General features: G+C 31.3%; 1 long non-coding RNA gene across 1 annotated transcript; it reads left to right on the top strand.

Annotated features, from left to right (window-relative positions):
- The first annotated feature begins 7,860 nt into the window (after positions 1 to 7,860).
- On the top strand, positions 7,861 to 27,095 carry LOC143068145 (uncharacterized). The gene is made up of 10 exons (XR_012976120.1): positions 7,861 to 8,362; positions 8,758 to 8,825; positions 12,310 to 12,373; positions 13,029 to 14,142; positions 14,615 to 14,682; positions 15,525 to 15,589; positions 20,723 to 22,131; positions 22,668 to 22,737; positions 23,068 to 23,127; positions 24,241 to 27,095. It is a non-coding gene; the product is annotated as an uncharacterized LOC143068145 (long non-coding RNA).
- The last annotated feature ends 667 nt before the right edge of the window (positions 27,096 to 27,762 follow it).

Genomic DNA, 27,762 nt, shown 5'->3' with positions numbered 1-27,762 from the left:
AAAGTCAGGACGACAATTTAGGTAAAAAAAAGCCAGGATAAACTAAAAAAAAAAAAGGCAGGACCGACCAGAGTGAAAAATAAAAAGGCAGGACAGAGATTACAGCTAAAAAAAAATGCAGGACAAAATTTTTCCTCCTAGCCCCCCCATAAAAATCAAATGGTAGCTCCCTTAGGGGTAAGGATCTTGACCATTTCCAAGTTCTCAAACAGGAGGGTGAACAGTGACCTCAGGGACTCCCCCTATCTTTCATCTGATTTGTTATATTGTCCCATACATGAATATATATGGTTTAGGGATGGGGATGGATGGGGATCTCGACCATTTTTAAATTCTAAAACAGGAGGGGTGGGGTGACCCCTAGCGAATCTTCCTATATTTCATTTGATTTTTCATATTGTCACAAACATGAATATATATGGTTAAGGGGTGTGGATCTCGACCGTTTCCAAGTTCTCAAACAGGAAGGGGTGGGGTAACTCCAGGGACTCCCCCTATTTTTCATTTTTTATTTATTATATTGTCCTATACATTTTGTACTTGAATATATGCAGGGGCGGATTCAGACGGGGGAGGGTTGCGGGCTTGCACCCCCCTTAAATTTGCAAAGCATGGGTTGTTCTCAGCTTAATAAAGAAAATTCCGATAATTTTACCTCAATATTTTTTTAGCCTCGCTCTGCTCGGTGAATATTTAAGTTTGCGCCCCTCCTAACCTAAAATCCTGGATCTGCCCCTCATATGGTTTAGGGGTGGGGAGCTCGACCTTTTCCAAGTTATCAAACAGGAGGGGGTAGAGTGGCCCAAAGAATGCCACCTATATATCATATGATTTACTTACATTAAGGTATATATGATATAGTTGCATTATTTGTGAAAATAAAGAATGAAACTTTCAGCTACTTTAATTGACCCTTCAAAATTGAGAAAAAACAAATAACCCCTCGAAATTGCAGTAATATGTTTACACTTTAAAAGCATCTCAAATGCATTATCATCATTTATCATTTATAAAGAAAATTTAGACTGTGACCATGAACATGTATATTGTTAGATATACTGTTCCCAGCTGTCACGTTGTATTGGATTTTTAAATTAAAATTTATCAAAAAGTAATTTTTAGTTTCTGAATAAAATATTTTTCTGCTTTTTCTTTCTTTTACATATATCTTTTGGTTTACAATACTAGTGTTGATATTCATTTACATAGATGTATTTTTTCACCTGCTTGGATTTATTTTGTAAATGATCGTCAAACCCGGAATTACCCTTATCCGCTTCCGGAATCGGATCCGATTTTGTAAAATTTTGTCTTCACGGCCGCCATTGTTATGTGTTTACAATGTTGTTTTTGTCAATCAGATACGATTTTACTCGAATTTATACAATATTTGTCGGCGATTTTCTGTATAAAGCTAGCGGTTGAACAAAATGAACATCGCCGTCATGAATAATAATGATAAAAATAAGTTTTTAGCTCGTTTAATTGGAGACTTTGGTGAACATGGTGAAAAGGTTTGCAAAGTAATTTCTTATTTTCTTTCAAATGTATAAAGGCGACTACGTCGGGCGTAGCTAGAAACCAACTATCCTAGTCGAAATTCCGCTTGCAAAAGTGGAAGGTCTCGGACCACCGCTAATTTGCACACCTGCCTCCAAATTGAAAAGCTACGAAAATTTCTTTTTCTTATTTGAAATTGCCGCCAACAGCACGAACAGTTGAATTATATAATAGACTACTGACGTCGTTGTACTACGTATTGATGACAAACAATATTCCTACGACTTTTGTCATTTGGGAAATCTAAACTGCTTGTCTTCAGAGATTTTCGGCGATTAAATATTTCATACAATTGTTCTTTGACATCTTAGCTAAAAGCACAAGTCATAATGAACTACACAAGGATTTTTAATAAGCACTACTTCCTATGTGTAACTTTAAAACTTTTGGATAAATCGACGATCAATTAAGGTTTTTCTGGTCATTTTTTTTGTAATCCAGAATAAAAAGTATTAAAAAAGTGTTCAATTAGTTATATATAACATAGTAACAAGCTAGATAATAACAATGGCAAGTATTTCAGGATTTATTGGGTAGAACACAAATCCAGGGTGCTCGCATAATGCAGCTTAACTGCATAAAAATATCCTACCCAGACGTCATAATTATTTGGACTAATACATGAGATATTGGATATTTTTATGCATTATTTTAACCAGTTGAGCATTTTACAGGATTGTTGGTTTAATGCTGTTTAAATTTTACTGAAAAAAACTCCTTAAAGTTGCTAATTATTTGGCATGAAAGTTTGATTTATTGAAAGGGACTCATAGTTTTCCATTTTATTTTAATAATTGTCTAATTGTTAAAACAACAGTTGGGTAAGGGATTCGTTGTTTACCTTTATACACAACAACATATTCACTTTGGTTTCCTTATTTACCTAAATACACAGCAACATATTCACTATGTACTTGGTAACAGTTATTAATTAATTGAATAGAAAATATTATAACAAATATTATTGGATGCCGAATTGACGTCAAATAGGTGCCGATTTGACTAGATGCCAATTTAACCAGGTGCCGACTTAACTTGTACGTTTCAATTCCTCTGCGATCGTTTGCGGTATTTTCTTGAGAAAACCTATTTTCCATCATCAAAGAGAAGAAGAAACTGCTTGAAAATGATTCTGGAACGCTTCATGATTGTTAAAATAAGTTTAATTCACTCAAATAACAATTTTGAAACTTGCGATGTTTAAACAGGAAGTTTCAAAAGCACGTGTAAAAGAAGAAATTAACCGGTGAGAGTGAAAATCCGTACATGACAGATATCACTATAGTACGACTTTGAAAGTAAAACAGTTCCATCCTTTTGTAAAACAGTCTTTAATATACCTATCACATTAATGTTTGAAGGGTCTTAAGCTTATTCAAACCATATAAGTCGGTATGAAACACCAAAACGGAATGAACAATAACCTATTACGTTTTGTAGTTTACAAATTCTAAACTGGTTCCCGTCAAACTACAACACTTTGTTCGAGTGTAGTGGAATTCAAGCAGGAACCAGTTTGTTTGTATAGTAAATTATGAAACCGAGTATAAACTGGTTCCTGGCTGATAACTACACAATGATCATGCATAATGATAACACAAGCAGATTCCAGTTTGTATGGAAAATAGTAAATACGAAACCAAGCGCGGTAGGCAGAGAAATGTTATGAAGTTCAGGTCGGCAGTTATGGAACAATGACTGCGTCATTTTCCAAAAAAAAGAGGTTGGAGATTAACCCAGAGTGGAAAGCCCGCTTATTTGATTTGTTTATAATATTTTGTCAAATTGATTAATGTAGAAATGGTGATAGTTGAAATAACTTTAGATGAGGTTTATTAAGTTGTAAAACATTTTAGGTCGTTGGGTCCAATGATCAACTGATATTAAAAAAACATTTTTAAACATTGTCTTGTTTGCATTGCCAGTGCTTTTGGGTGGTTGAAATTTGGTTTGCATAGCAATTAATTCATGCAATTTTTGGTGGTACACCAGTTTAAAAGGATACAAACTGAAATTTCAGATTTGTAATTAAACAATTTCCCCAATTTTTTTACTGTTTTCAATACATCTTGATTGTCAAATTGGAGAATAACATAGTACATTTGTACTTGAAACTAAATTTAGGTCACAGTCATTTGCATTTAAAGTTTCATAGCTGAACATTATTGTTCATCTTGAAAGTTGTTTTTGAAGATTAAACAAATATCAAATTATCATTTCAGAAATACATTGAGCTTTGAGCGCTGCGTCTCTTACTAACATATAACATAGTTTCTTTTTGGTGTAGCTTTCAGTAGTTAGGGTCTGGTTTTTTCTTCTGTTTTTTTCATTTGTTCTTTGGATGGTGTTATGGTTTTCAAGTGTTCTGCTTTCAAAGGAATCTTCATATGTAATTCTGAAATGAAAGTATTTGATATTTGTACGGTCATTTTTAAAAATATTAAACAAAAACCAATTTGGAGCTTAAAGCTACTTTGAATTTTTTATAATTTTTGATACAATATCAAAAGCAAATGTCTTAAATCAAATTCTAAATTGTATTTGACATATTATGATGTATTGGAAACGAAAAAATTAAATGTATATTTGTATCTCAAATTGAATTCAAATATTCAGGGTATCTGTTTCTTTAAAGCACTTATTGCTAACAAGGTAATGGTAAGGTAAAAGTAACATTTCAAAATTATAATCTAATTGGATGTATCTCTTATCTATAAAAATCACTTAAATCTTTAACCAAATGGGAAAGCAATTAATTAAATCATTTGACACACCCCCTAAAAAAAAATTTCATTCTGAGTTATCTTAAAACTATCATCATTTCCCAGAGAAATTTAAATAATTATCCCTAGCGTTAAATGGTAGTAAAATCTATTTTGCTTCAGATATCTCATTCTTGGGTTAATTTTTCAACTCTAATCCCCAATAATATGCTTTCATTCAGACATTTTACAAATTCTCCATACAAATCCCCAAAAAAATAATCTTATGAAAAACTAAAATTTGTGGTTCTCATGAATAATAATAAAAAAACTGTCAATGATAGTGAATCCACAGTATTCACTTTTTGCTTGAAAAAATTTGTAATCAAGTTTTATCATTAAGCCTCAAATGTTGTATATAAGCAACATCCATTACTTTTAAGCAAGGGAGATAACTTGTTTCAAATTTTAATTTTATAATGAAAATTCTAAAAATAATTTCTGGGAACAGGCTATTTGTTTATGTCTTCTTTGTCCATTCAACATCATATTTTTCTAAAATCATTGTAATTTTTATTCGATTTAAAAATATTTAGTAAATATTTGGTTTATAATTACGATTTTGACTTTTACCGTTCAGGAGTTATGGTTCTTGAAAGATTGAAAAATGGCTTTTCCAGTCGTGTCCATGCATTTACTCATGAACTGTTCGACCAAAGCTTTTCAAATTTTAATATGTTGTTACTGATGACAAAATGGAGGTCAAGTACAATAATGTCGATTTTGACTTTAACCGTTCATCAGTTATGGTTCTTGAAAAATAGAAAAATGGCGTTTCCATTCATGTTGTTGCATTTACTCATGAACCATTCAACCTAAGCTTTTCAAATTTTAATATGTTGATACTGATGACAAAATGGATGTCAAATTTGATATTGACGATTTTCACTTTCACCGTTCATCAGTTATGGTTCTTGTGATATTAACAGGACACAAATAAATGTTAATAAATCCGGTTTGCTGTCATTGTGACAGCCTCTTGTTAAAACATTTATTAGATTCATAAACTATTCTGGATTTTTACCAAACTTGAACAGAACTTGGACAAAAGCTTCTTTCAATTAAAAGATAAAAAAAAGACTTTAGGGACTGCTACAGTGATTTAATAAGATATACATATTATGGTTCCTATGGCACATCATCAGGATTGCAATTACAGGAAAGTACAGAATTTTGTAATGATAATTTGCATTTCACAATGACACCATCAGGATAAATTATAAATAGGGAGTGAAGGTAGATGTGAATTATCTTTAACTGGATCAAGAATGTAAAAATAAAATATGTTTTTGTAAATTTGGACGACATTTGACTTGCAATTATGTACCATTTACTATGCTGGATGTAGTACAGACTTGCTTACGGTACCATTTCAACACTGGAAATAGTACATTTGTCTGAGCGAAGCCAATTGGAAGCATGTACCTCTTAGTGAAGCTAATTGGGAGCACATACCCTCTGTCTTGTTGCGAAGCCAATTGGAAGCAGTACATATATACCTCTGTCTGCTAAAGCTAATTAGAAGCAGTACCCCCGGCAGAGTGGTCCCAATTAGAGGTAGTAACTCTGAGCGAAGCCAATTGGAAGCATGTACCTCTGCAAAATTTGATTAAACACTATTCAACAAATTTTATTTAACATTCTTTTTAAACTTGACTCCCATTATTACCTTCTTTTATTTTTTATTTATTATTTTTCCTCCTGTTGACATTGTGAAGTGCAAATTATCACTTCACCATTTTGTACTCTTTAGTTTTTATTCTAGAAATTAAAACATGCCAATATAGTTTAATTACTCCAACAAACCAGGAAGTATTGTTATAAGAATTATCATAAGTGAATCTTTTATAGACAATACAAATAAAAAAAATACTATGCATTTTGCTGATTATATATTTTACTGGGAATTTAACTTAATGTAACTGTAAATGTAAAATACCATTAATACTTTTTGTCCAGCCTTCAATTTTAGTTGAAAAAAATGAGACCTAGTCATCCTACATTCTGTCAGCGGCGGCGTCGTTGCCGATCACAAATATTCACTCCTTTCTAAAACTATTCTGGATTTCTACCAAACTTCGACAGAAGCTTGTTTATGATTATAAGATAGTATCCAGAAGTAAATTTTGTAAATAAAACAAATTAATTTTTCCATATTTTACTTATAAATGCCAGGATACAATACATTCACTCTGTGGTTAAAAGTTTTTAAAATTTTAATAACTTCTTAAAATATTCTGGATTTGTAAAAAAACTGGGACAGAAGCTTGTTTACGATCAAAAGCTAGTATCTAGAAGGAAAATTATTTAAAACTTTGTTCCTGTTTTTCCGTATTTTACTTATAAATGGACTTAGTTAACCTTAAATACAATCTGAAGTTAAAGTTTTAAAACATTTATTAGATTCATAAACTATCCTGGATTTTTACCAAACTTGGACAGAAGCATCTGTAACAATCAAAAGATAAGAAAAAGACTAGGGATTGCTACAGTGAATCTCAGACACTGGGTTCTGGGGAACTCTTACAATTTTTTTGATGATCAATGCAATTGAATCAGAACATAAACTAGTTTGAACTCTGCCTTTTATTCTGGGTGGGAGCCCACTCTCTTTAGAAATGGCTTAAACCACCCCTGGGGGTTTAAATAATTGCTTGTTTATCATTTGAAGATGGAAAAAAACTATTTACGTTATTACATGGGATTTGTTTCCTTTACAATTGGCCAAAAAGAGCTGTTTCCTGTCTGTGTATTGACTGGAGCTAGTTCTGACTATTATCTTCCATTTAAGGAACCAGTCATTCCAAGAGTTACCTTGTGCTAGTCCATCTCTATTAATGTCAAGATATCAGTGATTTCTCTTCTTTTCAAACAGAGGTTTTTGGAAGCAGTCTTATGAAAAACAAAATTTTGACATCACCTGCAATTAATATGATACATGTATCAAACTTGATTTGGGATCAAAAATGTCTCTTTTGAATTGTAAATTTTGGAACTTTTTTCTTCAGTTATTAAAGTTTAAAATTTAATGATTTTTATCACATGCAATTTGAATTTGGACAATTGTTTTTTTATTCTAAAGAATCAGCATTTTTTGCCATTTCTTTAGTTCACAATTTTTCTTTCTAAATTTGGTCCTAAAAAGATTTTCTACTTCATACCACTATTTTGTATTTAATAAAAAATTTGTATTTTATATTTTCAGTGTTTCTTGTACCATCAAAACTTCAATGAAAGATTGCACTCATGTTAAAGTTGTGTAACTCCTAGTATGAAATTGTTTGAGGAATTTTCCCCACTTTTATTAAAATTTACAGACGGTACCAGTTTTGTGTAATTATGACTTAACTGCAGTTTGAAATGTTAATAATTTTTCTAACTTTTTTTGAATTGGGAGCTTTTTATCTAAAATCTTTTTAAGAAGGTTGACCTTTTAAAATTCCATATACCGTATTTAAATTTCAGTATTTAAAAGACCATTCTCCATTGTTAAAGGAAAATATGAATTTGCACAACTGAGCTTCTTCAGGCTATGATCAATTTTTTATGCTCCAAAATATTAGAAAATGTTTGTGATTTATAGGTGTTAGCCAATTACTATTCTGTTCTTTTTTTATTACCTCTTTTTTTAGGTCTTTACATATCAGATGTCTCCAAACTAATATAAGAGCTATTATTTAGAGCTCTCTAAATAAAAGAAAATACAGGTTACCAATTTAGAAGCACACCTGGTATTTTTACTGTATTTTATGTATGAATTAAAAATATTATTTGTATATTACATTGAGAATTACTTCAACTGCCATGAATGGAAAAAGAAAATATTGTGAGATGCTTTGGAACATTCTTGGGACATTTGTACACTTGATTAAATACAATGGAAAGGACATTTCGTTAAGTGCATAAATTGGATTCAGTGAACTGACCAGCACAAAGAATTATGTTGAAAAGCATGAAAAAGTAACCATGGTAGCAGCTCAAAGGAAGATGGTTAAATAAATCTTCAACCAAGTCTGAGGCTTTACCAAGAATATAAGCAGGCAAGTGTAATTAAGTCAAACAAGTTCTATACATTCTATACATTATTTGATGAAAAGTGTATATTTAGAGCATACAACGCAGTTACAGTGGAAAAAGTGATGTTGCTAATGTAAAATGTTATTTTTTGCCTTTCAATGGGAGATAACTCATTGTAAAATGTGCAGATGATTTACCTTTATGAACAATAAAATATGTTTAAACCATTATTTTTGTGGAGTTGAAATTCAATAAGTAAATTTATAAAACTTTATTTTTTTTTCATCTTTTACATTGATTTTACAGTTATTGATGTTATACTTTTGTGTACACGTAGTCAGAAATCCGATCAATATTGGTAAATGTAGGGGAAATGGAAATAAGTAAAGTATATAAATTGTCAATTTTTATATTTTAGGTTCTTTCTGTGAGATGTTTTCATGGTGTGGGAATAAGACTTGGTGGTCTAATACAGCTAATATATAGGTAGGTACCAGTATACAGTTTCGAAAGAAGAAAGAAAAAAAAGATAAATGTAGTACATGTATAAAAATAACCCAAGAGTAAATAAATCTGGAATTCCACTGGAATCCCTGCTGGAATTTTGAGGTGATTACAATTGGGATCCCACCTTATTCCACCGGGATAAAATTTTGGGAATCCCGCAAAAAAAGCCGGAATCCCGATGTAAATACGGGTGGAAATATACTGGGATCCCACTGGGATATTGTGGGATTTCAATTGGGATCCCACTGGGATAAAATTTCGGGATTCCCGTAAAAGAAGCGGGATCCCAATGTAAATGTACTGGGATAAAATTACGGGATTCCTGTGGAAATATACTGGGATTCCCGGGGATAAAATTACGGAATTCCCGTAAAAGAAGTGGGATCCTGATGTAAATCCCTGTGGAAATATACTGGGATTCCCGTGGGGAAAAAACGCTGGATCCATAAAATAAATCCCAGTAGGATATGCATGCACCAATTCAATTTGCACTGCCACTGGGATTCCTAGGTTATTTATGCAAAAGGATACATGTCAAGTTCTCCTTTCTGTAAATTAATTTGCTGTCTCTGTACTTCCAACTAGTTTTGCCGAGTAAATTAAGGTAACTGGAATATCTGCATGCAATCTGTTGGCAACTCCATTTAAAAATATCATAAAATCCCCTAAAAGTATTAAAAAAAAAATCCCCAAAGACTCATTTGTTCAATACATTTTGAAGCAACAAATTCAATAGAAATATTATTGCAAGTTTATACAGTAGATTGGAAGCTAGTCCAAATAATTACGACGTCTTGGAAGGCTATTTTAATTTTTTTTGCAAATTAGTTACCCTCCCCCTTTTTAGCTCACCTGACCCTTGGCGTCCGGCGTCCGTCGGCGTCCGTCAGCGTGTGTCATCGTCGTTAACTTTTACAAAAATCTTCTCCTCTGAAACTGCTGGGCCAAATTTAACCAAACTTGGCCACAATCATCATTGGGTATCTAGTTTAAAAAATGAGTGGCGTGACCCGGCCAACCAACCAAGATGGCCACCATGGCTAAAAATAGAACATAGGGGTAAAATACAGTTTTTGGCTTATAACTCAAAAATCAAAGCATTTAGAGCAAATCTGACGGGGTAAAATTGTTTATCAGGTCAACATCTATCTGCCCTGAAATTTTCAGATGAATCGAACAACCTGTTGTTGGGTTGCTGCCCCTGAATTGGTAATTTTATGGAAATTTTGCTGTTTTTGGTTATTATCTTGAATATTATTATAGATAGAGATAAACTGTAAACATCAATAATGTACAGCAAAGTAAGATTTACAAATAAGTCAACATGGCCGAAATGGTCAATTGACCCCTTAAGGAGTTATTGCCCTTTATAGTCAATTTTTAACCATTTTTCGTAAATCTTAGTAATCTTTTACAAAAATCTTCTCCTCTGAAACTAGGGGGCCAAATTAATCCAAACTTTGCCACAATCATCTTTGGGTTATGTAGTTTAAAAAATGTGTCCGGTGACCCGGCCATCCTACCAAGATGGCCGCCACGGCTAAATATAGAACATAGGGGAAAAATGCAGTTTTTTGCTTATAACTAAAAAATCAAAGCATTTAGAGCAAATCTGGTAGTTAAATTGTTTATCATGTCAAGATCTATCTGCCCTGAAATTTTCAGATGGATCTGACAACCGGTTGTTGGGTTGCTGCCCCTAAATTGGTAATTTTAAGGAAATTTTGCTGTTTTTGGTTATTATCTTGAATATTATTATAGATTGAGATAAACTGTAAACAGCAATAATGTACAGCAAAGTAAGACCTAAAAATAAGTCAACATGACCAAAATGGTCAATTGACCCCCTAAGGAGTTATTGTCCTTTATAGTCATATAGGTGAGCGACACAGGCTCTTTAGAGCCTCTAGTTTATCCCCTGAAAATAAATAACTTGTGACTTATTATTTTCACCAAATAAACATTCACACAACTGAATTAAATTTTTACATACCTACCAGTTATGCCTGTTATGTGACAACAAGCTTATTCATTTCATTGTATATGTTAAAAATAAATATATTTTCAGTTTATGCTTTCAGACTTTCTGATGTTGATTTGCTCAAATAAAAACCATAAAAATCATAGTTCCTCAATAAATTATATTTATAATCATTATATACACATATACACATGTTAGATTAAATTATTAATGCACTTATCTGAAAACATCTTGGTCCTCCATTAATCAGCGTATTCAGATTTTGATGACTTTTTTACCAGTACACTAACGTCGAAGTGACGATATCACCCCATACTATATCGGCCAGAAGTTGATCTGTCTCTGTAACGGTATTATAAATAAATTAAGGGTATCGCATAAAAATATTAGTTGCTGGCCAGTTTTGACTAAATATAAGAAAAAAATACTTTATTAATCGGCACAGGGTGCATGCGGATAAGTCAGTGGCGGCATTATTTAGGACAGTATTTTCTAGGGTCGAACTCTTCAGTACAATTGAAAAAAAAGCATGCGGTCATGATTTTTTTTTACATTTTACATACGTTGAGAAACCAACGTTTTACGATGTCGATCATTATCTATCATTGATGCCAAACGACAACGAATAGAAACGCACTTATGTGAACTTGGGGAACATCAGAAACACCCAAGCTTGTCTGGCAAAACACCCGTTGACATTTCTTGGATGCCCTGCCATTTTATTCGCGAAAATCTCGGCATTTTTCTGACTTTTATATCATTAAGTGATTGGCTTCACCTGACAGCTTTGGTGTCATACACATTGTTAATTAACACCAATAACCTGTAATCTGTTATCAGAGACATATATGTACACAAACCAAACACTTACATATTTTCATCAACATGAATTATGGTTCATACATTTTCCCGTTTCAACTAGACTGGGATCCCAGCTTCAGACAGTTATCCCGATTGGGATCCCAGCTTTAGACAGTTCCGATTTGGATCCCAGCTTCAGACAGTTACCCCGATTGGGATCTCAGTGTCCAATATTTATCCTGTTTCATCTAGACTGGAATCCCGGCTTCAGACAGTTATCCCGAATGGGATCCCAGTTTCAGATATTTATCCTGAATGGGATCCCGACTCCAGATGCTTATCCCGGCTTATCCCGACAATTTCACCGGGATTTCATTGGGATCCCGTTTTCGTTTTCTCTTCGGAATAAGATCCATTTTTTACTTTCCTTGTCTTGAAATAATCACACTAAATTTCTGTTATTTATTTCTACCCTCTCTTTTGATATCAGTACAAATACAATGTATAGTGTAAATGGAAGGATCTAACATGATTATTTGGTTTGTTATGTTGTTGGATTGCTGTCTAGTCAATATGTTCTTAAGTACATGAATATAACCCATTTCTTTTTAATTTTAATACAGTAACAAGTGATCCTTTTAAACGATTTTATTAATAATATGACAACATTTTATATTTCAGATTAGCTTCACAGCTTGTCTGTAAGGATTGAAGTTGGGAATGGGCATTGGAGCTGGCTTTTATGGTAAGAACCAGTATTTAATAAATTATTCAGCAAAGAGTATGTACAAACCTAGTTCTTCATTATGCTAAGAAGTATTATACTTTAATTATGCAGAGAAGTAGTATACTTTAATTTTTCTTAAAACTATAATCGTATATATAATCTGGAAGGAGGACATTAGGAGGTATGAAGATAAATAAAGGAAATAAAAAATTATACTGTTACTTAGAAAATCTGTTTTCTAAAATTGTTCCCATATATAAAGTAAAGAAGATCATTGTCAATGAAATAACTCTCTCAGAGACCAAATGACATGGATGTAAGAAACTTATGGTCACTGTATGGCCTTCAAGAATGAGCAAAACATATACTTTACAATTAACTATGAAACAGAAAGTAGGCGACATGAAAAAATGTGAAGCAATTCAAACAAGAAAACCAACAGCTAGATTTATGATGAAACAATGAAATAATAACAAATATGTTGAACAACAACCAACTACTTGTCATCCCTTGTTTGCTAAAGAAGACTGGTTGTTTGTAAATTCATGTCAACACATCACTTTAAAACAAAGTAAATCAATTTTCTATGCATCATCAATGCAATAACCAGTTACTGATCCCTTTCCATTGAATATTGTTCTGACAGATATTAAAATGCATATTTCTTTTTCAGGTGACTTCAACTGTGGCTGCAGGAAATTATTGTGCAATACAACTGAAACAAAAAAGAATGTAATTCAGACTATTTTTGTGTATGATTGAAAAAATGTTATAATTTTTATCACAAATAAAAAAACAAAATGTAAAGATTCTCCATTTTCAGCAAGACTGGAAATCGTATGCTAAATTGATACTTCCTTAATTTCACGATATAACTTGTAGACCTACTTGAGACTATCTTAATAATGGTCCATGTGTATTCAAAACATTTCCAGTAGGTTAAGAATGGAGAATCTTAAAAAAGAAAAAAAAAAAGAAATGTATTTTTTTATTTTTCTTATTTGTATGATATAAATATTTTTTCCAATGTTTTGTTATTTGTAGCATTGTTTTTAGCTCAAACAAATTATTTCAAAATAATCATAGTAAAGAAACATCCTGGTGAAAAAAGATTGATTAATTTTTAGTGTTACTCACCACTTTGATTATATCTTGGTGACCATTTTTTTATTGGTTGAGAAAGTCAGAGTAATGGGAGAGACCACCAACTTGAAGGTGCTAAATATTTTTTGTAAATGTTTGAATATTTTATATCAAATTATTTATTTTTAATTATAGCTCTACCATTTTGTATTTTTGTTAGATATAGCAATGATGTGGAGTCCAAACAGGTGAAATTTTTGGCAAAGGGAGGTAATTTATTATTCCCCTGTTTAACTCCTTATTCTTGAAATTTCCTCATGGTAGGGAATATATAACTATTTACTTTAATTTCACATTTGTACAAGTTTTGGGTTTAATATCAGATGTATACTAGCTAATAAGGACTACTATTCAGAGTTCTGTAAATAAAAAAATGTAAACAGAGCTCTAGATAATAGATTTGAGGGTGGGAGAAATCATGAGTTACTTCTTGTAGAATTGATTTGGTGAAATTTTCATGATAGGAGATTAATTGAAAGTGCATCTGATATCTTTATTCATTTCTATAAATAATGGACCAAAAAATGACAGATTGACAATCAGATAATGATGACAGCCACCCTGGCAGCCAGGAGAGCAGCTCTAAGGAAGATGGTCAATAAAATCTTCAACCAAGTCTGAGGCTTTACCATGAAATTGAGAAGGCAAGTTTTTTGAAGTCAAACAATTTTTATACATTTTCTAGAAATATTTGATAAAAAGTGCATATTTATCTTTCTTTTCTGCGTGAAAAACATCTTTGAAGAATGTATTTACCAGTTTAATATTTTGAGATACCAGTTACATTAACAAGAATTTCTATCACAATTACTGGAGTAAATCCTGAGTTAGGAATTATATCTCAAGGGGAGACTAGTTTTATTAACAGCAAGATTTGTTCATTCAATGGGAGACAACTCATTTTCAATTATTCAAATTAGTTGAGTTCAGTTGAAATTCAAATCATAAAACTTTGACAATTTTGTTTTGTTTTTCAATCTTTATAAATTTTACAGAATATGTGGATGTTATACTATTGGTACATGAAGTAAGAAATCAGAACAATTTGTAAAGTAATCTTCAGGTTGACATAGAAATTGGTTTGTAAAATTAATAAATGTGTTAATTTCTTTTTAGGTACTTTCTGTGGCATGTTTTCATGGTGTTGGAATAAGACTTGGTGGTCAAATACAGCTAATATGAAGGTAGGTACCAGTATGTTAATCCTGTTTAAAAAAAATAATTCTATAAATAATATTATTTGGAAATAAATACTGACTAGGGTTAAAGGTTTATAAAAGTTTGGTCAACAGTATACTCTCTATTTTCTCAGTACCATATGACAATGTTCACTTGGCAAAATATGGCTTTATTATAGATTTTAAATTTCAACTTTCATTATAGAATTCCAAAAAGGCCCCAATTTGGTTCTTAAATGGATATATCAAGAGACTAATGGCGACATAAAAGAAAAAGCTTCTTTATAATACACTGTAGACTCCATCATTAGCTAAATTGGGAGATATTATCAAAATGCGATGTTCTTACCTAAAAGCTTAAAGAATACCTTTGAATCAAAATGTTACATAACCTACAGGTGCCAAGGGTAATATTTAAATTACAAGACATACACTTACTGGATCAAGGAAAATGAATTATGCTGAAAAATGTTATAAATTGGGAAAAATTGTACCTTAATTGGCACTTTTGCGAAAACACCAGAATTGCATAATCAAGAGGTCATAACTTTGTAGTTTATATTGTTACATGCCAAAAAAAGAAGTGGTTATTTTGTATCAAAAATGATACCACAACAATTTATATGTAGCATTTGGACCTGAATTAAAAAAGATTAAAATCTTATGGCCAACTTTAGCCCTTTTAAACCTACCGCTTTTAAGGATTGAATTGGGTTGTTGGATTGATGTCTTATCAATGTTCTCAAAACCTGTCACATGTATATAACCCATTTTATATAAAGTAGATATGGTATTCCAGAAGTGATCCTTTAAGACAATTTTGATTGACTAAGCATTTTATATTTTAGGTTAGCACCACAGCTTGTCTGTAGGGATTGAAGCTGGGAAAGGGCCATTGGAGCTGAATTTTATGGTAAGAACTAAAAAAAAGATTGAACTATTCATCTAAGATTAGTAAATGCACCATGGACTTTTTTATGTACACATGTAGATCTAACATTAAAAAAAAAAAGATCTAATTTAAAAGTTTATTTATACCAGTAATCTGGATAGGGGTATATAAGAATAAAGAGATGTTATGTGATTGCCAACTACACAACTATCAATAAAGGAAGCAAATTACAGTCACCGTAGAACGTTCAGCAATGAACAAGTATCTATATGAATGTAAATAATGCAACTGGTTGAATATCACAGTAGGAACTCAGTGTATTCATAATTTTAATCTCTGATGCATAACTTTGAAGGCAGATTTTTCTGAAATCGGGATTATTAATATTGCATATTTATCCATTTATTAAAAAATCAAGAATAGATGCAATAATTTGTGAATTTACAGTACCAGTTCTAAAGTAAGCTATAAGAGGTACTGAATATGACAAAATGTCAAACAATTTTAAACAAGAAAACCAACACACTGATTCATGAAAAAGAATAATCGAAAAAAATAAACATGACACACACCAACCATTGGTTAGTTTTTCATCCTTAGGCCACAATTAAAAATATTTCAGTTTGCCCAAACCCGACCCATGATGACTGGGTGTGAGTAGGTAGGTAGGCAAATTCTTTTTTTTTTTTTTTATCCGAATTTGCATGAAAATATTAAAAGATCTTAAAACAGTATATCTTTTTTCTCTCTGTCAAACCTTTGTAGAGACAACCAAAAGCCATGAATTTAAAACCTCTATAAATAAATTAGTCTACTATTTGTATCCTGAGATGTTTATAACCCTGACAATTGCTTACTGTGTGAAAGGGCTGGTGGATTTGTGAAGTGATTTTCAACAGTTCCATCAACACGAAGTTTGTGTAAAAAAAATATCAGCTGATTATGTAATGATTAAATTTGTTTGCAGTTTTTAAATCCTATTTCTATTAAAATAGATTAAATGTCCTAAAATTTTTATATGAATTATTATCTACCATCCTTAGTTTGTGTCTTTTTTATGTTTTGAAAACAAATTTATATTTTACATTATCACACAGGTAAACCAATTTGGCTATAAATAGATTAAAGCATGTTCTGTAGAATCTCCAAACTAAAAACGTATTTGTTATAATTTTATTTCTTTAAATAATCAAGTTTAAATTTTTGAAAATAATCATTATTGATAAAATGTAATTGCATAAAGTTAACGTTTTCTGAAGACTTTATTTTTATGCCCCACCTACGATAGTAGAGGGGCATTATGTTTTCTGGTCTGTGCGTCCGTTCGTCCGTCCGTCTGTTCGTTCGTTCGTCCGTCTGTCCCGCTTCAAGGTTAAAGTTTTTGGTCAAGGTAGTTTTTGATGAAGTTGAAGTCCAATCAACTTGAAACTTAGTATACATGTGCCCTATGATATGATCTTTCTAATTTAAATGCAAATTATAGTTTTGACCCCAATTTTACGGTTCACTGAACATAGAAAATGATAGTGCAAATTTCAGGTTAAAGTTTTTGGTCAAGGTAGTTTTTGATGAAGTTGAAGTCCAATCAACTTGAAACTTAGTATACATGTGCCCTATTATATGATCTTTCTAATTTAAATGCCAAATTATAGTTTTGACCCCAATTTTACGGTTCACTGAACATACAAAATGATAGTGCAAATTTCAGGTTCAAGTTTTTGGTCAAGGTAGTTTTTGATAAAGTAGAAGTCCAATCAACTTGAAACTTAGTATACATGTGCCCTATTATATGATCTTTCTAATTTAAATGCCAAATTATAGTTTTGACCCCAATTTTACGGTTCACTGAACATAGAAAATGATAGTGCAAATTTCAGGTTAAAGTTTTTGGTCAAGGTAGTTTTTGATAAAGTAGAAGTCCAATCAACTTGAAACTTAGTATACATGTTCCCTTTGATAAGATTATTCTAATTTTAATGCCAAATTAGAGAATTTATTCCAATTTCACAGTCCACTAAACATAGAAAATGATAGTGCGAGTGGGGCATCCGTGTACTGTGGACACATTCTTGTTAGGTCATGGTTCTAGGGGCTTCCTCACAAATTGTATAAAAATCCAATATATATATGGCGTCCATAACATGTTTTTACTTTTGCACATGTGAAAAAATATTTCTGACAAAAGTCAGATTTCTCTTGTCAAAAGTGATTTATATTTATATTGCAATAAATTATTCAGAAGGAGTTACATTCAGTTAAGATTATATTTCTGATTCTGTGAGCAATTATAGTTTTATCAAATTCTCCCAAACAGCAACGTACTGACTGTCTAATGAGACTTGTAAATTTGAACTATCTATACTATTAAACGAGAAGACCTCATTTTTGGTGTCGCTTCTCTTCTTTCCACAATAAATTAATCAACACGACTCTGTGTCCTATATATACAGTGCATAGTCGCATTTGTCATCCATTCATATGATTATTCAGATTGAGTTATTTTGGGAGAAAAACGAGAAAAAAGGCATCCGGATATTGTCCCGTCTTTGGACGAAATTTTAAGTCAGATTATACTTCCGGTTTGCGTTTTTCTGTATACACTACAGCTCAGGTGGATTTTGCTTTGTCCACCCGTCCATGGTGGGAGTGGGCACCGGGTGGGCAAAATTTCTAGCTTGTCCACTCTGCCCACTCATAGGAGTGGGCATGCAATTTCTTTTGTTTAATCAAAAGACTGGCAAGTACAGTCAATTGAAAAAAGCAGATAAGCATTTGTCATCACTATTTTTACAAAAAAAGAGATTATAGCTAGGGTGGGCACGAGTGGGCTGCCCACGGTGGGCCGGTGGAAAAAGCAAAATCCACCCGGACTGTTGTGTACTTTAAACAAACAAATAGTATGAATAAAGTGTATTTTAATTCTGTTCAGAGTTTATTAAATGTAGAGGGTCTGTATACTATGTCAATTGACCACCATGGATCGATTACTAAACTAAGAATTGAAAGTAAATACACTTTAGGGAGCTACCATTTGATTTTATGGGGGGGGGGGGGGGCTAGGATGAAAAATTTTGTCCTGCATTTTTTTTTAGCTGTAATCTCTGTCCTGCCTTTTTATTTTTCACCCTGTTTGGTCCTGCCTTTTTTTTTTTTAGTTTATCCTGACTTTTTTTTACCTAAATTGTCGTCCTGACTTTTTTTTTTTGCAAGTGTCTCATCCTGCCTTTTTTTTTACTCAAAACTCCTGTCCTGCCTATTTTTTTCAAATTTCATCCTAGCCCCCCCCCCCCCATAAAAATCAAATGGTAGCTCCCTTATTTATATAGTAATATACAGATAAGCGCTAAAATTATTCATGTGAACTTTTGATACCTTTTCTGAAATTCTCCATTCATTAAATATTTTACAAAATTCATTGATTACAAAAAAAAAGATGTGTTATGATTGCCATGTTGAGACAACTCTCCACAAGAGACCAAAATGACACAGAAATTTACGACTATAGGTCACCGTACGGCCTTCAACAACGAGCAAAGCCCATACTGCATACTCAGCTTTAAAAGGCCCCGAAATGACGATGTAAAAAAATTCAAACGAGAAAACTAGCAGCCTAGACAACCACTGAACTACAGGCTCCTTACTTAAATGTTCATAACATACTAAATGTATGTTCATATTGAAATTGATAGAAAACCAAAAATTGGGAATTTTGGAAATGAGGGAGGAGGTATAAAACTTCTAACAACACTTTACATACTTTTAACTCCGCTCTGAATGCCCGCGATTTCGCGGGTGTGTTCTAGTTTGAATAAAAGGGCATCTAATTTACATGATAAAGAAAGATTATATTTAAAGACAACAATTTATCAAGAAATAATTCCTTTTTATTCAGTAAAAACAAAATCTTCTTGCAAGATTTTAAATTCGCAACTTCTGGATCCATTTCCTGTCAGAATAACATTGAAAATATTCGATTGCACATGGTTTTGAACAAATCTACCTGAATATTCTTATCAGATATTCGATAACACGATGAAATTAACATTGAGCATATAGGTAAGGGTTTGGTAGTACAAACAACTACAGCGTAAAAAAACTGTGCCACTTCACTTGTTTTACTTCTTTACGTTCGTTAAATCAGAAGATAAAAACAGAGAACATCGAATATTGATTAACTGCGTCTCTTATACACTTTCTTTTAATCTTATTCACAATTACTTTCAAACGCAAAGGTAGCAATAAACAGTTAGGAAAAAATATTAAAATTTGCCCTTATAAATTTTACCATCCCCTTTTCATTGCTTTCTGGCAATATCAAGCTTACTGTTTGTGTCATATATGGGCATATGTATGTAATCAGAATCTTCCATAGATTTGATATCCAGTATATAAAATGGTAAAATATAATTTCTTTTGGGTGTATCCATGGCAACAATCTGCATTTATTTGTTATAAAATATTGCAAAAAGGGGGGAAAAGATGTCACATATTTCCCCAAAATTTGGCTAAAAGTAGAATTTCAATCGCTTGAAGTAATACCTTTTCTGAAACTGTGTACATATATCATTCAGCAAATCCAATGAAAACCATATGTCTTTCATCTCATTTTTTTGTAAAATTGCGTCAAAAACTTCGTGTAGAAAAAAAGTGTTTGTAAACATTACATTAATTTCTGGACCGATGGCCGGTCTAGCTATGAAAATACGGATTGTCAAACAGAAAACAGCCCATAAAACATGTAAAAAATAATCTTGATGCTCTTATAAACCATCTTTGAAGGCTAAATTAGCACTCAGCTGTCTAAAAATGAATTTTATTACACAATAACTTTCCTATTTGAAAAATCCACAGGGGCCAAAATGCGAAACTAAACTCCTAACTGTGTATTGCTACCAAAGACGACAAACATTAAGTTTTGTACGATGACGGAGCGGACCCAAAATAAATCTGGAAAAAAAAATTCTTCCAAAAAACGTCAAAAAAAGAATTTGAGTCGGCGGGTTTATTTTGGGTCGGTCGCGTTTGGGCAAACATACAATCTTTTTATTTTGGCCCTATTAGCTAATAATTGTATGATAATATAGTTTAAATTTTGATAAAGGCTTGATCATATGTTTTGACAGATATGTTTAAGAATATTTATTTCTTTTTCAGGAAACTTTGACTGTGGCTGCCACATAGAATGATTATTTGATATAACAGTGAAGAAAGTTAGTCAGAAAACTTTTGTATATGTTTTATATGTTTTAGAAAATGTAATTTTTTACAACAACAAAAAAACAAAAAAAAAAGAATGTGTAAAGATTCACCACTTTCAACTAGATTGGAAGCTTGTATTTAAAATTTCAAAATTACTCTTACTTTTCTTGTCGTACTTATAGAAACTGAACGTTATATGTTTCATAATTTAGATCTTATTCGTTATTCCCCCAACCCCCTGTAACTCTGTTTCATTTTTACTTTGAAAATGAAATGAAACAGAAACAATTTACTTGTAAACTTAATAATGGTCTGTCTAGTCCAAAGGCTTTCAGTCGGTTAAGAATGGAGAATCTAAAAAAAAAAAAAAAAAAAAAAAAAAATTGAAAAAGAATATATTGTGTTTTTGTGTTTCCTGAATTGTTACATATTTTTCCAACTTTTTGTTATTTTTTTGCAGTGCTTTTAGCTAAAAAATTAAAAATATTTCACTAGAAGCAGAGTAGAACATATTGGTGAAAAAAGATTGATTGATTGATAGAATTTTGGTGTATAATGCCACTTTTAGCCCAATTTTTAATATCTTGATGGCCATTTTTTATGGGTTGAAAAAGTTAAAAGTAACTAGATACCCACCAACTTTTCCCCCAGGGAACTGTCAATCCTAGTCAATTAAGCTTGGTTGGGTTTGAATTCTCAACCTCATTTTGACATGCTAGAGATACAATAATACTTCTTAGACCACTGCCACTAAGGCCCTTAGGTAAAAGTTAAGGTACTAAATTAGTTTTTGAAATGTGTTGTAGTTTTTACATACTGTATTATTTTTTCATTTTAATTATACTATATTTTGTATTGTTGTTAAATATAGGAAGAATGTGGAGTCTCAACAGGGTCTTATTTTCAAGGCAAGGGGAGGTAATTTCCTTGTTATATTCCTCATACTTTAAATTTCCTAAGTGTTTATAGGGAATATAATTTTTTTTTATTTAAATATTTACTTTGTACACATTTTCTTTAAATATCAGATGTATACTAGCTAAAATGACTATTATTTAGAGCTCTGTAAATAAAACAAAATATGTAAGCAGAGCTCTATATATAGATAATAGATTTGGAGGGTTTGAGAAATAGTGGGTAACTAAAATTGATGAGGGGAAATTTTCAAAAAAACTGATTTTGTTAAAACTGTAAAGTGCATCTGATATTTTTTTTTTTATACATGTATAATGTTATTTCTGAAAGCAAATGGACAATAAGATAATGAGGACATGGACCTCCTTGGCAGTTATGATAGCAGCTCTAAGGAAGATGGTCAATTATATCTTCAACCAAGTCTGAGGCTATACCAGGAAAAATCTGTGGTGAGTTGAAATGTTCCACAAAATTTATAATAATATTATTATAGACTTTTAAAACTTTTTATTTATTAAGGGTTTTTGTGTGATATTGAAGATATCTGCATCATTTCATAACATTTTTTTATAACTTGTATTTAAGGAAAATGTTTTCTACCTTATGTATCAAGTCAATATTTTGAAGATATTATATAACAAATTCATAAGAAATGATACAAGGCATAATTATGTTTCTCTTCTTAAGGTGGTACCTAACACTAACTCTGTAAAATCAGCAGAACATTTTAATGAAGTTGTGTTCATATGGGAATATTAAGCTTTTCAATGATCAAAATAAGTGTTTGTCAAACTGCTATATAACCAGTGTAATTTTTCTGATTAAATGGTAGGTTCAAATTTTTTGAAATTTTTATATTTTTGTCAAAGGGTCAAAGTAAATACTTTGTCAAAATTTTAAGAAAATTAAAAAAGCCAAATTGATTTTAGTTAAAGTGTTAGGTACCACCTTAATTTTATCTTTTAAACATTTTTTTTTATTTCAGGTTGTTGAAATTACAATGTTTCCCTGGTGTTGGGAGTAAGACATGGATATCTGATATTGTTAACATGTTGGTAGGTATTAAAGCTTTTATTTTTAATAATTTTAATAGTATTTGACATCAATTAATTTTTTGAAGGTTTGAAATACTATACAATATGATGAAATACAAGTTTATTTTTTGCTAACTTAATAAAAATGAAAATGTAAATCGGGAATGTGTTGGAGAGATAAAAAAAACAACCTTACAAAGGGCAAAAAACATAACCAGTAGTTTGATTTTGAATACCAATTATTTTCTTGCAGAATTTTGTTTGTTATCTGAGAACTTTTAAACAATTATTATGATGTACATATATTTTTTGAAAGTTTGAGAATAACTGACCTTGAACTTTGTTTTACAGGTTAGCATCACAAGTTTTCTTGGGGTTACTTGCTTGGGGAGTTATTAGAGCTGTTTTAAGGTGAGAATTTATTAATCAACAAAAAAATTAAATTTATTTATTATACATGTATCTAATTTTGAATGCCCCTAGATATCTATATTTCTATCCTAAATATATGTCAATGTAAAATGTTGTACCTTTACTTTAGAAGTGTATCTATATTTCTTGATTTGTCTCCCTTGCCCTGAACAAAATTAGGCCCGAGACTACAATTAATTCTTCTATCAGTTCTTTATAACGTTTTGTCGCATTAAAAAAGATTTGCCTATTCTTTTTGTCTAATTTTTGTTGTGTGCAATGTACAGTTCAAGTCCAAAAATATATGCAATTTTCAGAAAAATTGCATGTTTACATCATACAAATTTGGCCAATACACATCCATACCCCTATAGGCAAGTGAAGAGATGTTCAGAAAAGTGTAAATACTACCTTTTTGCACCTGCCCGAATCACTCTTTCATTATCAAAATCAGTTAAAATAAAACATCCAAAAGTTTATTTCTGAGCTCTCTTCTTTCATTTCCACCCCAGAAAAACTAAGAAATATATGAGAAAGGGAAAGAAAAGAAATAAAGAAAAAATACACTATAATTAAAGGGAACTATATTCATGGACAACGAAAAGTGGGGTCATTAATTGTGGTCTTGGGCCAGATGTGAAGGGGAGATAATCTGATATCAAGTAAAACCTAGCTATCATAAAAAAGATGATCATGTATGATAGCTGCTTTACATTCAGTCATTCATATTTTCATTACAAATTTCAAAAGAATTTATTCCTACTTTTTATCATGGAGAAAATTTTGTTTTAGATCCCAGTAAGGGTCAATAAAACAACAAATAACAAAATATTCATTAAATTTTACTTTTTATTAAGTGAACTTACCAGCAGCTTCTGCATTCACTGTGTTAAATATTTCCAATAATTGCTCAGGTATATGATGTCAAGTCTCATAATTGTAAAGTTTGGAAAATTTATTTTTGTGTATTGACAGATTTCAGTAAAATGAAGTAGCAAAAATAAGAAGAGTTTTCACATTCATTGATATGTTTTTTTTTTAAATTGAATTTTATTATATACCCTTAAGATTATTTTGATTAAATAATTGAAACTTAACTTTATTTCTTTTCAGTTGAAAGTGTAACAGTTGCTGCCTTGTGTGGTAAAATCCTCCGACAATAATCCTGCAAACAATCGGATGAACTGTTACTATCTCTATTGGAACAATCTGTAGACAGTAGTCTTGTAAGCAGAATGAGTTTTTAACAAATTGTATTTTTATTGCTATATTGAATTTCAAATTATAGATTTTTTTTTATTTATATTACTTGCATTCAATTATTGTTTTGTGGTTGATGAAAAATTAAACTGAAATTATTGTTATTTGAGGGGTCCCAAAGGTATGCCATATGGTTTCTCAAAGTATCCACACGACGTACATAGGTTAACATATATTTTTAAGTTATGTACATGTAAGCCTTACAAGTGCTTTGTGAAATGAATTTTGTCGGTTACAATCCAAAATAGTAGGATTTTGATGGCCAAACACTATGAAAAGAGAATATGAAACTGGTCCCCTGTTAAATATTTTAACTACTAAGTTTTTGACCCCAAATAAAAATGTTTGGGTTTTGGGTTGGGTTTTACTCCACTGACTGCCTAAGAGGGGACCAGGCCCGCCCAAGTGATTCCCTTTATAATCAACAATTTTTTTCCCACAAAAGGGGGGGGGGGGGGGACCCTCTAAACCGCCTCTGCAATGGGAAGATTTGTGTTTTCTGTCTGTTTGTCCATCATCATCTCTCATCCACGGCTTATAAACTATTGGTAGATTTTCATTGAAACTTTCAGATTATCTTCTGTAACTAATGGCAGTGTGTATTTTATTTTATTATAATGACATTTTGGGGTTCCCAATTGAAAGAATGGACCTTTTAAATACTTTGTTTTAACTTTTGGAAGCATCTCCTATAATGAGTTAATCATATGAAGGATAGGTCAGTTTGAAATTTTTTTATTATGTTTTTATCCTGCTTTTAATCTTGTCTTAACAAGTTGGATCTCATTATGACAAAATTGTCATGACATTAATACAAATTTGCAATATATTGTACTTCAAGACAATAGTATATTACCACTGTAGCTTTGAAGTATATATAAGGTTTGCTATAACAACATTTGTGTTTTATATGATTTTATCTGATTTTAGTGGTTTTTATCTGATTTTATTTGTTTTTATTGTAAAATCTTGTTATACCAAGCCTTAATATGATTGGGTTTGTTCGGAAACTAAAAAAATTTACTTTTACATGCAGATATTTATTTTCATAATGAGATCTGACATTTTTATGCTTTTAACTCTATGTTACATAAACATTCTATTTCACCCTTCAACTATTGATGCAGTCCTTAGAAGATTGATCAAATTGTTAGATTTGTGGATGCAAGTTGAGAATCTGCTCAAACTAAATCTATGTTGATATCAGCTGAACTAACCTATCCTTCTATATGAGTAATAAGATATAAGAAAAGAAAAAATCCATTCTTTGATTAGAGAACCTTTAGAAGTTATAAAAAGTAGTACACAATGTCGGCAGAGACTGAAGATTATTTGAAAGTATCGGGAAAGTCCCATTTAATCTTGATAATTGTGGGTTAAAGTTGAAGATAGATGAGCAAACATATCATACACTGAATCACTATACCACATTTTGGCCTAATGCATAAATCAGACTATAAAATAATAACTGAACACTAGTTATCTGCCTTCATGGGTTCCATAAATAAATATAGAAATATACTACATAATTTTAAAAACAAATAGCTTAGAAATTTGGAAGGAGTAAAGAAACTATATAGTTTAAAACAGCTTGAGGTTAAAATGTGAATGAATGAAATGTAATCTGTTCACTGGAGGATCCAGAAATTTTCATAAAGGGGGAAAAAGGGGGGTGCTCACCGGTTGTTAGAGGGGCCTCCTCCAGTGGTACTTCAGTGATTTCCTAAATAATCAACCAAATTTTTCCCACCTCTGCTATTTCAATGGTAATCTAATCATTTTTGCACCGATCAAGATATTTAGTTTGTTTTAATTACCCAGTAAATAAGTTGAGTAATTCTCAAAAAATAATTTGTACATGCATGTTTTAATATTTTTATATTATAGCTTTTACCACAGTTTTACATTGTATAAGAATTGTATTGTTTTTGGATGTCATTTTTAAAAGTTGAGACAAACTGAGGATTCTTTTTTATATGGAATTCTATTATTTATTTATAAGTTACGTAAGGACTAGAAAGCCTTAAGTTTATATATTAAACAAAGAATAGTCACTAAATGATTACAAAATTTATTACATGTATCAAAAAATTTACATGATTTTATTTTAATTTATAAACTTTTATACGTAATTATATAGACTTCAGGAGCCTGTAATTCAGTGGTTGTCGTTTGTTTATGTGTTACATATTTGTTTTTTGTTTTTTACATAATTAAGGCCGTTTTTTTCTCGTTTAAATTGTTTTACATTGTCTTATCAGGGCCTATTATAGCTGACTATGCGGTATGGGCTTTGCTCATTGTTGAAGGCCGTACGGTGACCTATAGTTGTTAATGTCTGTGTCATTTTGGTCTTTTGTGGATAGTTGTCTCATTGGCAATCATACCACATCTTCTTTTTTATATTATAAGAAATTACATTAGGATTATTTCCCCCAATAATAAAAACAACCAGGAAAATAGATAGTATCCTCAGTACTGTCATTTATTTTGCGTTATTGTAATATTTTGCTACTGATACCAAACCCATGATGCAGATCCTTTTCCTCCTTTTTATTTAAAGATAATTTACAACCATGATCAAAAGTAACTGTTTGTTTGATATTTACACACATCTTAAAAGAAGCAGATTGTGTTTGGTTTCATTTGGTTATTTTGTATCATGTAGGATCATAATAATTGGTAATTAAAATTTATTTGGAAAATCATCTTATCTTAATTGTATCAGGATGACAAGTAAAGGGGGAAGAGGTTTCTGTGGTCGAGGGTGTGACACATGCAGATGCTTTAATTATATTTAATTATATTTAGTTATATTTATTTATATTTAATTATATTTAGTTATATTTATTTATATTTGATTATATTTATTTATATTTAATTATATTTCCATCACTTGGCATCTATCATCATCATTGGCTTGGCAGTGTATCATCAGCAGAACTTAGGGATACTTAACAGGGTTGTCTTTTTTAAAACTTTATTGTCCAAACTTTAAAGGTGCTGGATAGCTTCATATTTGTATCAAGATGCCAAATGGTCATTTTATTTGACTAGTTACCCCATTTTTTATGTGTAATATGGACAACTATATTTGGTACAAATGCATATGGATTCATTGCTTAGGTATACATATAAAAAAAAGAAGTGGTGCCATTCCTAATGGGACAACTCTTGTGAAGAGGCCAAATGACATTTACAACTAAGGAGTCTTTTATACAATAACATCAGTGGTCTTGTATTAGTGTGTTCACCTGTTGGAACTCTGGCATGTTAAAACCTAAACGACTCAACAATTGGTATTTGCTGCTGCTCTTCTTGTGGATTGCACAAAGCAGGGTTAATATTCATGTACCTGTCCTGAATATTCATTTA

The sequence above is a fragment of the Mytilus galloprovincialis genome, chromosome 3 (assembly GCF_965363235.1).
Source record: "Mytilus galloprovincialis chromosome 3, xbMytGall1.hap1.1, whole genome shotgun sequence".
Classification (NCBI taxonomy): domain Eukaryota; kingdom Metazoa; phylum Mollusca; class Bivalvia; order Mytilida; family Mytilidae; genus Mytilus; species Mytilus galloprovincialis.
Note: the sequence above shows the minus strand (reverse complement) of the source record. Positions and strands in the feature narration are given on the sequence as shown.